The sequence below is a fragment of the Lissotriton helveticus genome, chromosome 2_2 (genome assembly GCF_964261635.1).
Source record: "Lissotriton helveticus chromosome 2_2, aLisHel1.1, whole genome shotgun sequence".
NCBI lineage: Eukaryota > Metazoa > Chordata > Amphibia > Caudata > Salamandridae > Lissotriton > Lissotriton helveticus.
Genome location: NC_136060.1, coordinates 132,056,313 through 132,068,451, shown reverse-complemented (window position 1 = coordinate 132,068,451; position 12,139 = coordinate 132,056,313). Strand labels below are relative to the sequence as shown.

The 12,139-nt window shown below is 48.9% G+C and overlaps 1 protein-coding gene across 1 annotated transcript in view; it reads left to right on the top strand.

Moving 5' to 3' along the window:
* The window catches only part of SPATA18 (spermatogenesis associated 18), a 151,221-nt gene that overhangs the window by 45,446 nt on the left and 93,636 nt on the right, over window positions 1-12,139 (top strand). The window lies entirely within an intron of this gene.

The following is a 12,139-nucleotide window of genomic DNA, read 5'->3' as shown; positions in this document are numbered from 1 at the left end:
AGCATCCGGTCCGCTCTCCCTGCTGGCCCGCCCCCCGCCCCTCCGAGACTCTCTAAAAGGTGCTTCCAACCTCCAACTAGTGGGATACTTACTTTTACCTGTGGCGTTTCCTGGCTCTATCCTGTGAGGCACAGCAGCACTTCACCAAGCGCATCAGCGCACCATCCCACTCCTCGCCGCACCCGCTCCGCGGGTGCCGCTTCGCCTTGGGCGACGGACATCTTGACAGCAGAGCATCGTTTGTTTGTGGCGGTAAGGCGGCACCGGGTGTGAGGCCACAGCGGGGCTGCGAGCGTGCGGGGACTTCATTACCCAGAAGTCCCTGCAAGACCGACGGATAGCATCCGGTCCGCTCTCCCTGCTGGCCCGCCCCTCCGAGACTCTCTAAAAGGTGCTTCCAACCTCCAACTAGTGGGATACTTACTTTTACCTGTGGCGTTTCCTGGCTCTATCCTGTGAGGCACAGCAGCACTTCACCAAGCGCATCAGCGCACCATCCCACTCCTCGCCGCAGCTTCGCCTTGGGCGACGGACATCTTGACAGCAGAGCATCGTTTGTTTGTGGCGGTAAGGCGGCACCGGGTGTGAGGCCACAGCGGGGCTGCGAGCGTGCGGGGACTTCATTACCCAGAAGTCCCTGCAAGACCGACGGATAGCATCCGGTCCGCTCTCCCTGCTGGCCCGCCCCCCGCCCCTCCGAGACTCTCTAAAAGGTGCTTCCAACCTCCAACTAGTGGGATACTTACTTTTACCTGTGACATTTCCTGGCTCTATCCTGTGAGGCACAGCAGCACTTCACCAAGCGCATCAGCGCACCATCCCACTCCTCGCCGCACCCGCTCCGCGGGTGCCGCTTCGCCTTGGGCGACGGACATCTTGACAGCAGAGCATCGTTTGTTTGTGGCGGTAAGGCGGCACCGGGTGTGAGGCCACAGCGGGGCTGCGAGCGTGCGGGGACTTCATTACCCAGAAGTCCCTGCAAGACCGACGGATAGCATCCGGTCCGCTCTCCCTGCTGGCCCGCCCACCACGCCCCCTATATTACAATCTCCGAATCCCGCAGCGCGGGACGCAGCCCGGGCGAAGACTGGGCAAAGACTGGGCCGTTTGAGGCCGTTCGAGGACTAAGAGGGCTGGGCTGGGCCACCCCCTCTGGCCGGTACATTATACAGTTTTATTGTCTTTGTATTTATTGTTATTTATATATCCTGTATAATGTGCTCACGGGGTAGTCGGAGTAAAACCTTTATGGCTGCAAGTAACTCTAACCGAACACTGGATGATTTCCTAATCAAAACCAATCAGGCAATTGATGAGGAAATCAGTAAAATGCAGCACAGGGTCTCCTTGGATCTCGAGGCTGCACGAAGGTTATCTGAGCAACTAGCCAGTACTAGAAAATCCTCTCTGGGGAATATTGCTTCTGCCCGCACCCCCGAGCATACAGTAGGTCCTCGGCCATTGTTAACAACGGCAGCCATCCATCCAACACCTTCCACTACTTTCCCAATATCTCCCCCCATTCACCCACCCACTCCATTGGAACCAAATAAGGATTCTGTCCCACTAATTTGCATGTCAGGTACCTCCTATCCTTCTAAAACTAATCCACCTACGAGTTCAAGCAGGGTCAGGAAAGCCGCAATTTATAAAAAGAAATGCATCGCTAGGTCCATACATGCACGGAAAAAAGCAAAAATTGCCAGATCACAGTTTTTCAACAGTAGAAGGGCTCTAGGATCTCTTGGGATAAAGGATGATAGTATTAAAACTAATCCCAGCATTCTGGGTGGGGCAGCCGCTCTTGACTTAATCACCCCTGTAGATGACAACATTTTGGTTGCCTCCCCAGGGTTGAACAGAGTAAATCATTTGGCGGGTCGGTTGAGCGGATCTGAGAACGACAGAGGGGGTGATGAAGAATTCCTTAAATTAGTTTGGGGCACGTTAAAACAACTACTTACCCCCTTGGAATTAAGGCTCTCTCGTAAAGAGAATAATTTGTTGGAAATGGACAGGACCATAGTCACCCTGGCTAGCCTGAGTCTAAAGGAAATGGAAGCTAAGCTTCCACATGAAACCGAACCAACCACCCAGACAAAGGCATCAGAACCTTCACAAACACCTCAAGATATTCCTGTGCCCCTACCAATACCCAAACCTATACCGAAGCCACGCACTATTGTTGCAAACCACACTGCATCAACCCCTAGTTTTGCTGCACCGAACTCCCGTCCTTTGCTTAATCCAGCCCATAGGCAGAATCCCAACCCACGAGCCGTCCCACAACACGCAATAAGGCAAGACTTTGTGAATAACTCTCAGCGGCCGACCAGTCGTCCCAATTTTCGTGGAGGGTTTATCGACCTTCCACCGGAGGCTGGGCCTTATGTTATCATACTAGCCAGCGTTCCTGAGTTGGACCAGCACTCCCAGGAGAATCATCATTCCTTGAAAAATAAAGTCATTCATTGGCTTAATTCTAACAAACAGCTTCCTGCCCACCAAAGAAGCAGTGTACTAATGGTACGAAGAGTGCCTTGGATAGGCCCCACACATAAGTCCCTGGCAGGCGACTGTATCGTGGTATCTTTTGCTGACCCCCACACAGCACAGCACTTATGTGCATGGCCATCGTACGAAGTCAATCCCACAATAGTTGTTAGACCCCTTACCTTTTTTTACCCTCCAAGACACCAACACGGGAGGGAAGGTTTATGGTCAATTGTCCAGAATCCCAGACGGACAATAAACAGGACTGATGGATACAGCCAGCATAATTGGTGGCAAGGGGCACCCACCTCCAATATGTTTGGTTGTTTGGAGGAGGTAGACTGACTTGGGGGCCCAGGCGATTCATTTCCAACTATGGACCCTCCTCACTCATGGGGGACCATCCCACCTACTATTTTAACATCACCTTCTAACGGCTTAACCCCTCCTGAACATACAGGTACATTCACAGACCCTAGTACTATCTTAGTTAAGACTGGGACAGGGGAAATAGGCCTGGCACAGATACCCCCCGCCATCGGCACAGATAATCTACTAAGAGTGGCCTCCTGGAATATTGCAGGGTTACGGGGACGCCTGGACAACGACGATTGGGTCAACTTTATTGACTCCTATGACATCGTTGTTTTCCAGGAAACATGGTCAACAGTCCCCCTATTTAGATTGGGTTATCTCAACTTTACCAAACCCGCTATCCGGAGTTCCAAGGGCAGGGCCTCTGGTGGCCTTACCATTTGGATAAAAAACAATCTGGGCTTTCATGTTAAGGAAATCTTGGTAGAGAGTGTTGACCTCTTATGTATCACGCTGAGTATGGCCAACACTAAGGATCTCCTCCTAATTGATATCTATGCTCGTGGCCTCCAGGGTGGGAGGAAACAATCTGTCCTGAACGACCTTGACCAATTTCTTCAGAACTTCAAAGTCGATCAGACTGTCATAGTAGCGGGTGACATGAACACATCTTTTGAGCCCATACTGACTTTGGCGGAGGATGTGGGATCTGAGGAGGATACCGCCTGGAATATTCCCCCGCTAACCATCACCAAGGGAGTCAGGGGTACTGAGGCAGCCCTACATTGGTTGGGTCTTTGTCTGGAATGGGGCCTGCGGGCCGTTAACGGGCGCACACGCTCTGACAGCTTAGGGTCTAACACCTTCGATAATGGTCTGAGCTCAAGCCGTATCGACTATATATTGATTAATATCGAATCATGGTCTATTGTGAGAGATATGGTGGTAGAGCCCCGACCAGAGAGCGACCATAACCCCCTTTCCCTGGAGATCTTAGTCCCCGGTTTGGGTGTTCCAGTCATGGGAACCAACTGCTTAACGTCTGATGTAGTCCTGTGCGACAACAGACGGCGAGTAAAATGGTCCAGGGTTTTAGACGACCCAGCGCTTATCCCTAAGATTAAGGAGCAGGTTTTGAATGTGTGGAGTAGGATGCCACCATTACCACCTTTTGGTGACGCTGATCCTACAATCACTAATCTCCACGAGGAGTGTTTTTTGGGCCTTAAAAACCTTCTCACCAAACCCTCAAAGTCTGTTAATATAAAGGTGTACAAAAAATGGTACACCAAGAGCTGTAGAGACGCTCACAGCAACCTAATAGCTGCTGTTAAGACCCGGAATACGGACGATATTAGGGCAGCTAGGAAGTGCTACAAGCATACTCTCTGGGCAGCCAAGCGGGATTGGGATGATTCTTACTGGCTCGATCTCCTTAGAGCCTGCCAATCCTCCAACCTAAATGAGTTTTGGCTAATTGTCAGGCAGGGCAGGGACTCGGTTGCTCAAACTCCCGAGAATCACGTCTCGGCCCAGTCCTGGGTGGAATTCTTTTCGGCACAATTTAAAGATCCAAACGTTGTATTGGATCAAAATACCGTAATTGCTCCACTGTATACCCTACCACAAATAGGAGACAGACTTACATTCTCGGAATCTGACACTGTGCATGCCCTTGAGTCTGTACAGTCTGGTAAAGCTCCCGGCCTAGATGCTATCCCAGCAGACCTTTTTAAGCTCAACCTTGACCTTTGGGTACCCTACATCACGCTACTGGCTAACAACATTGCTGCTGGGGCGGAGATTCCCAAATCATGGAAAGGGGCGGAAATCCTGCCAGTACACAAAAAAGGTGACCGCTCCATCCCAAATAATTACCGGCCCATCAGTTTGATCGACTCGATCCAGAAAATAGTCTCTAGAATGGTGTTAGTAAGAATTCAGGGTTGGATCGAATCAAACAATATACTCTCCCCTATGCAGGCAGGGTTTAGGTTTGGTACCAGCACTATAGATCAGGTCTTCCGTTTTTCATTACTTTATTGGAAGGTAGTTCTCTTGGGTGGCGGTGTTTTATATGCCGCGTTTGTCGACCTTAAATCGGCGTTTGATCTAGTCCCAAGGGAGAAACTTTGGGAGGCTCTTAGTTTAATGGGTCTTCCGTTAGAGCTATTAAGCTTAGTCCAGCGCTTACATGAGGATAATTTTGCTCAGGTGAGGTGGGGGAGCCAGGGGCAGGTGACCAGAAGTTTCCCTGTTCAACGTGGGGTGCGCCAGGGCTGTGTCTTGGCCCCCACACTGTTCCTTCTGTTTATCAATCAGGTGGTCCAATATTTCAATAATACACAGTCTGATGCACCTACCCTGGGCGGTTTTAAATATCCCATGTTAATTTTCGCGGACGATACCCTTCTCCTTTCAAAAACAAGAGGCGGGCTTCAGGTAGCCCTGAACAGATTCTCAGAGTTTTGTAAAACTAATGACTTGATAATAAATGTTGAGAAAACCAAATTTATGGTTTTTAGCAAGAAAACCCCCCCTAATTGCTCAGTCACTCTAAATGGTGTTCTAATTGAGCAGGTCAAGGTCATGACTTATTTAGGTGTGACTCTTGATCACCAACTAAATTGGAACCCCCAACTGGAGACATCTAAACTTAAATTTAACCGGCTGGCCGGATGTCTGGTCCATGAGCAAAGGAACTCCCTAACTAAGCGCATCACACCAGCCCTTAAGATCTATGACGCCAAGGTTGTTGCTGCAACCCTATATGGAGCTGATGTTTGGGGCCATAAGGATCTTTCATGCTTGGCCGTTGCACAGAACAGGTTCCTAAGGAATCTGGTAGGTCTCCCGCAGTCTGCACCCACAAAACCTTTGCTACTAGATCTTGGTTGTAGACCTATCAACGAGATGGCACAGTATCGCGTAGTGGCACTCTGGCGTCGTCTTTGGACCACTCCAGAGCTTAGTCTTTTTTCCCGCGAATTAGATGAGGTCAAATCGATGTGTGGCGCACACAAAATACCATGGCTTCGGGAAGTCAAAAACATCCTGTGTATGATGGGCCTTCCAGAGCTATGGTCCAATCCAGGGGGGTCGACCTTTCCATCTAAGCCTGAGTTTAAGGAGCTTTTTTGGGCCTGGAAAAAAATCGATTTTAGTAACTCAATCCCTGGATGTAAATTTAACTGGCTTATTTCTAAGGCACAAGGTTATTCCTTCCCTTGAGCAGTATTGGGACTTGATCTCGAAGGTGCCAGACCGTAAACTATACCATCAGTTCCGTACTGGCACCTTGCCTGTCAACTCCTTTACTGCAAAGTGGGACTCGAAGACAGGTAACAAATGCTTCTGGTGTCCTGACCAGGAGGAAAGTGTAGCCCATCTTTTCTTCAGTTGTCCTGTTTATCGATCGCCTAGAAGCAAATGGCTAAAACCCATATGTGCATCCCTGAATTGTAACGGACACCGAGATGCACTCACAAAACTACAAGTATTCAGATCAGAAACAGTTGTGGTTTGTGTTGCTAAATTCTTGGGCTGGGCCTGGCTGATTCGAACTAAGAGACTGAATACACCCTTGCATTAATTGTTCTACCCAGATGTATCTTTTTATTATGTTTTTAGATTAATGTGGACATTAGCGTAATTAACTCATGTACTGTTGTACTGTTCCTATTTTTACCAGGAAAATGTCAGTAGATTTTATATAGTGAATGGTGCATATTGTATTGTCTTTTATGAATTTTTTTATTCGAAATAAAGACCTAATGAAATGAAATGAAAATGAAAAATGAGTCACCAATTATATTAAAATCCCCCCAATTCAAATATCTTCATCCGGTGACTAATACGCTGCTTAGTGTAGTCTTGAGGAAAGTTTCCTGCAGTTCATTAGGGACGTATATAGAAGCAAGAGTATGTTTGGTTCCTAACCTCCACCCACAGGACAAGCAATCTGCCACGCACCTCTGCTTGCATCCCAAGACACTTCCCCGGGAAATGTGTTGCAACCAGAATGCCACCCCTGGCCTCCTCCCTGGCATGGAGGAGAAGTACTGGCGATTAACCACCACGACTGAAGACGTTTCCAGTCAGCACGGAGCAGTTGCATGTCTTGTAACAAACAAATGATACACTTAAAGCCCCTGAGAAGGGTAAGGAGTGCACGCTGCTTTGTTGGAGCATTGAGACTATGCACATTGAGACTCATTATGGTAAACATAATCGTAGCCATACTGGAAGGCAAAGGCATGTGTGTAAGGAGGGGGCAGGCCCCTGCTGGGTAGTCCGCTCCTTCATCCCTGTTTTGTAGTTGTCAGAGGAGAGCCTCCCTTTCCTTTTGGCTTTCGGGGTCCGAAGGCTTTATCCGGGCATCTTTCCCAGTCTGACGTCGCCGCCATGGTTTTTCGCGTTTGTGCGCAGGTGACCTACATTGCGAATTAATCTGCTTCCCATAAGTAGCCAGTTCAAATCCCAGCACTGACTGTGCCTCGTCTAGGGATCTCACTGCATGCATCTCCTGGTTCCAAATGAAGATCAGCTGAAAGGGGTGGCCCCACCTGTACCGAACCCCCTTCTCAGGCAAAAAACTGTGGCTGGCGTCATGGCTTTACGTCGCAGGAGGGTAAGTGGTGAAAGATCTTGGTAGATGCCGACCTGCAGCCCCACGAAGGATATGACTGCCATGTCCTGAGTCGCCACCATGATCATCTCCTTCTGTCTATAGGAGTGGAGGCAGGTGAGTATATCTTGCGGCCGACGCGGCCGACCCGGTCTCTCAGTGCTAGGCAACATGTCGGAAGATCCGCACCATGAACTCCTGGAGCTTCCTTGCATCCACTGAAGAGGCACACCTTTTATACAGATAGTATTGTTTCTAGACCTGTTCTCTAGGTCTTCCAGGCGGAGGTGTAACTCTTCATTCCGGTCCCTCAGTTCTAACAGTTCTCGAGCATGGTAATGGAGTTCTTCCGCTCTCTGGTCCCCAGCTCTCTCCAGGGGATCTACCTGGTCACTCAATTCAGTAAGCTCAAACCTGACATTCTTATTGTCCATAGCAACATCTTGTCGGAGGGCAGCTAAGTCCTCCCACAGTGTGCCAAATAACTGCTCCAGAAAATGACAGGTGACCGGCTCTTCAGTGTCAGTCCCCCCCGATTCAGGACCCAACTCCTGCGCAGAGGCTCACAGCGGGGAGTCCGGGCTCACCTCAGGCTTTTAGTGCTGGACTTGTTGAGCAGGTCCTTTATGGATGTCTCTTTTTTGAGCAATAAGAGGCCATTTTAGAGCTAGCAGACACAGCAGCAGTGGGACAACGAAGCGGCCCGGGGGTCCAAAGGTAGGTCCAGGGAACGTGCCTCCCCTGTCTGGTGTCCTTCTGTGGCAGTTGCTAGAAGCAGCACCACTCACCCGGGGCAGGCAACGCTGTCCCCATGCGCTGACAGTTCAGTCCATAAGGGTAGGTGTGCAGCTAGGCCTTCACTGACGCTGTGGGGGCCTCAGCATGCTCGCAATCAACACCTGCAGGACCCACATGACAAGCTCTCATGGAAGCCCTGCTAGTCACACTCCACAATCCTCACCTCTCCAGTTTTAGGACCTGGCATCCATCTGCATGGTCCTGTTGACCTGACTCGTGCTGCTATCCCCGGGGGAGCGCAAGGTCGCGCCTGAGCCACGCTGCTACGCCGGGCCTCGGGGGTTCTCCCTGGTCTCCTGGCATCACTTCACTGACTGCTCCTCTGCCGCAGATCAGGCAGAACAACCAGGTCTCCAGCGGTCAGGGCTCCTCCCTCCCCGCACCTGCTTGTGTCAGGTTTGCAGCCTCTGCAACGCAGGGGGTCGTCGCAGGCCTCACTCCTCTCGGCCTTGGACAGGCTACAGTGCAGCACCCCCGACCAAGTGCTGCTCCCACCTTGGGCCTCATCCCACGGGCGCAGGCCCACTTACTCTAGGGCCCGAGGAAGTCACCTTTCACCTCCTTGGCCAGGCCCGTGGTCACCGATCTCATCAGGGTGCTCTCTCCGGTCCGGGATCTGGCGACCCAGGCCTCCAACACTGCTTACAGGCGGTCAGCGGCATCAGGGTACATCAATTGCGGGCTCCATCGGCAGGGCAATGCTGGGCAAAGCTATGTGTAGCAGCTGTGATGCCCTCCTGAATCGCCGCCGACTCCTGCATGCCTCACAGTTGCACAGAGGCCACTCTTAGCATCGGGTACTCCACCGCCATCTTGGCCACGCTCCCATTAGAGTCTTATACTGGCAGTGGGGCTGCTAAATCGCAGGTTTAGCAATGCAGAAACACCTCAGATTTATAATAGTGCTCCTGTTCTGTCAAATCTAAATTATCCCCTTAATTCTGTGAGGGGGAGCAGCGACCCTTAGGTGAAAGGTTTCATTGAGAAAAACACCTCATTACTTTTTCTCTGTGATTCCTGACTGGGAAAAGAGATGTACCTGTGAAGGAATTTTCTGTTTGCCTAGCCTTGCATCAATACCTTACCCTGGATTGCTGGGAAAGTATTTTATTACCATTGGACCTTCAAGAGTAGAACTGCTACTGTGAGAAGTTGCATGTGATTACAGTTGTGTGGCAACTCTGTCAAATGTGAGTTGTTTTGCTTCTTGTGTCTGCGATCGCAAGCTTTACCAAATTGAAGGGTCCAGTGTACTGTAAACTCCTGTCAGTAAAATGTAGTGTGACAGCGTGGGAAGTCATGTGAGCTACTGTATCCGATTAAAAATCATTTGTTTAGCTCCAGGGAATGAACCAGCTCAGCCAGCATAAAGTAGTCGCGCAGGGCAAACCCACTGTGAAGGTGAACAATGGGGCAAGAGCAACTCTCCCTGTGGCTGTCTGAGCCGCTGTAAATGCAATAGATAATTACACGCCAGCAGAGATACTGTGGTTATATTCTATTCTCTTAAGTCAGTGACTTTACAAGGTCTTTAGAAGGCAGTCTCGGCTTGATATTACATGCTAGTCAGACTAGGGCATGAAAACAGCTTGTGTTATCTCTAACATAGGTTATTGTAATAGTCTATGCAAGTCTAGCTCGACTGCCTGTTAGAAATGGTGCAGTTAAATCAAAATATTGAGGCAAGAAAGTCACTTGGCTTAAAAAAGTTGATTAAACCACTGAACCGAGAAATAATCTCCACTAGCTTCTTTTAAAGCTACCGGTGATTTTTGAAACAGCTTGCCTGACGTACAGGTTTTTTTTTACATTCCTTCTACGCCCTATTTTTCTGAACATATTGTCGGGCATTCTAGCATTAGTTTCTGCCCATTTGCCCGAGCTTCCATGGATCAAGCGAGCAAGGGATGGTAGTCATGCCATCAGATATTTTGGGCCCAAATTTCATGAAGGATCTGAAAACTTGTCTTTTCTGCTAAATGTCTGGTTGGTATAATATCTTGGGTTGTTACTGTTGAGGGAACAGTGCTAAAATGGTCTTTGAAGATGCACTATACATTTTAATCCCATCTAATCTAACTAAAATGGCAGCTAAGTCTAAATGGCAACTCAAATTAAAGTGAAGCTACTGTTTTAGGAGAATACAACCCCTTAGGCAGACATCACCACATTTCCCTTTTATTTACCTGCACCATCAACATTTTTACTGAACAGTTCTGTTATTAACAGTAAAATACATCTTGATATTATTTATTTATTGATATATATATATATTGATTGAATAAACCACACTTTGCACCAGCAACCTTTGGGTCGACTCTTCGTCTTTTTGTAACTTGGCAGTACGTTTCTGTGTTGCATGACGAACTACATGGATATATATATATATATATATATATATATATATATATATATATATATATATATATATATATATATATATATATATATATATATATATATATAAAAATAATCTGACCTTTAAGTTCTCCAACGTATTTGTTTTAAACTCTTCAGAATTGTTGCAATATGTTTCATTGAAACGTACGTACATTTTTCCTGAAATTTTTATAATCCGGCAGTTACAATTCACAGGAATGAAATTCTAATATGAGTGAAAATGTGATAAGACTGTGTAGACCGAACTCGCCTGTTCGCCAGCACACTCCCTCTTGAGAATTTACATCAGCATCAAATTTGATTGCGGCATAAATTGTTATTTAGGCCGCTTATTTTATTTTGGTGGGAGGAGACTTTATGGCAAATTCAAATTATTGTGTTGTATTAATATTTTTATGCAGCTTCGCATATGAATAAAGCATGGAGGACTGGCCCTAGGATCAATGTAGTCAGTGGCTAGTGGACTCCAGATTAGCGTGACAGACTTTGTCCATGCACCCCTCAAAATGACCATTTTGGCTTGCCTTACCTGTATGGGCACTTTGCTGATTTTGGGTGAAGGCCCTCAGCAGTTTGTGGGTTTGGAAGGGTTTTGTGGCATGTGCATCAAAACCTCTTAACCTTACAGCATCAGCTAGTAAAACCAATATACATTCCTCCTCGAAGTGTAGCTACAAGTATGATCCTTTTTCAAAAATACTAAGGGGGGGCGTAGTCTCGCTACCGATGGAGTGAGACGAAGGCCATAGGCGCTCTTGGCCGCCGCTGCAGATTTTAGCTTCTTAAACGGCTCTGGGGTCCAGTGAGAGACGCTGCCTGGGGCGCCTAACCTGCGGAGTGGCCGGAGCTGCTTTCGAAGGGTTCGGCACTCCTCCTGGCCAGCCGGCGGCAGCGTGAGCGGAGCCGCTGAGAAGTGCTCCTGCCTGCAAGAGCGCGGCCGCCATCTTAGTACCCTCTGCCCTGTGATCCTCGGGCGGCCTGGCTCCTACAACTCTCGGCGGCCACGTATCAGGGGCATTCAGCAGAGGTGACCAGGACACACGACGGAGGCTCGAGGGTCTGGGCTCCCTGGTGCTGACCTGCAAAGGGGGCATTTACTGCCGGCAGATACATATATATATCCATACTAATATTATAAAGAGAGAGCCCAAACCTTTGAGGCGGGTAATCTCAGTAACCACAGCACCAATCACAACACCCAATACAGCGTTGGAAAGGGCAGTTGCAGCAGAAGGACATAGGCTATGCAGACGGCCACCATATACATTTAAAAGGTAAAAGAACCGTGCCAGCAAAGTAGTCCCTGGTGGGCGTGTCTGCGTTCTGCTGTGGGCGTGACAAACGCTGGGGGCCTTCATGCCATGTGAGTCTTAATTGCGCCGCATCAAGGGGCACGCTGGGGCCGTGACAAACACTGTGGGCGTGTGTCCGCGCTGTGGGCTTGTGTCCGCCCTTCATGCCATGTGAAGAGCCAATTACGCAATTGTGCCGCATCAAGGGGCACGC